The 384-nt window shown below is 29.4% G+C and overlaps 1 protein-coding gene across 1 annotated transcript in view; it reads left to right on the top strand.

Annotated features, from left to right (window-relative positions):
* LOC119593895 overlaps positions 1–384 on the top strand; it is a gene marked incomplete at its 3' end in the record, with an annotated part of 37,072 nt that overhangs the window by 35,152 nt on the left and 1,536 nt on the right.

Genomic DNA, 384 nt, shown 5'->3' with positions numbered 1-384 from the left:
TACAACAGGACGAATTCAAACATTTGAGGGAGAACACTTCAGTCCGAAACAAGAACTTCGGGAGAACATTAAGTAATAGAAATAAATGGAAAACTTCTTCTTTTTATTCTTTTAAATTGGAAATATCGTAATCTGGCGGTCAAAAAAAATTTTTCGAATGTAAAAAGTAGCAAATACAATAGTCCATCTGATGATAATGAATATAATGATAATAATATATTTTCTTCTTCTAGACATTTAAAAACTACAAAGTATAAGAAAACTTTTCGGTTTATCATCAGTGGACTATAGAAATCTACATCCAATAAAAACGGGTCATTAAGTGACTGACTTCTTCGCTGGAAACAAATAATGAAGACAGAAATTCTGGAATTGTTGTATTTA

The sequence above is a fragment of the Penaeus monodon genome, chromosome 33 (assembly GCF_015228065.2).
Source record: "Penaeus monodon isolate SGIC_2016 chromosome 33, NSTDA_Pmon_1, whole genome shotgun sequence".
NCBI lineage: Eukaryota > Metazoa > Arthropoda > Malacostraca > Decapoda > Penaeidae > Penaeus > Penaeus monodon.
The sequence above is the reverse complement of the archived record's forward strand: the minus strand, read 5'-3'. Positions and strand labels throughout refer to the sequence as shown.